Source organism: Morone saxatilis, unplaced genomic scaffold (genome assembly GCF_004916995.1).
Source record: "Morone saxatilis isolate NCDOM2014 unplaced genomic scaffold, NCSU_SB_2.0 Contig2, whole genome shotgun sequence".
NCBI lineage: Eukaryota > Metazoa > Chordata > Actinopteri > Moronidae > Morone > Morone saxatilis.
Genome location: NW_023339762.1, coordinates 22059456 through 22059693, shown reverse-complemented (window position 1 = coordinate 22059693; position 238 = coordinate 22059456). Strand labels below are relative to the sequence as shown.

Here is a 238-nt window from a genome sequence, read left to right as displayed (position 1 = left end):
TTGGGATACATTTGGATGGAAACGTGGCTAATTATCAGGTGAAACCAGACTGCATTGCCACAGGAGCATACAGCAACCATTAGTTAATTACCTAACACACTCATTAACCTGAATAAGCTTTGGCAACTGTTAAGTAGTCATCCGTGCCAGACTTGTAGGTTCTTGCATTGTAACTAAAACTGCCAGACTCCTCAAGATACTGCACTGCCCAACAATTAGACTTAGACTTTATTTGTCA

At 40.8% G+C, this 238-nt stretch overlaps 1 protein-coding gene across 1 annotated transcript in view; it reads left to right on the top strand.

Annotated features, from left to right (window-relative positions):
• Nucleotides 1-238, top strand: part of osbpl5 (oxysterol binding protein-like 5) — a gene marked incomplete at its 5' end in the record, with an annotated part of 47667 nt that overhangs the window by 33019 nt on the left and 14410 nt on the right.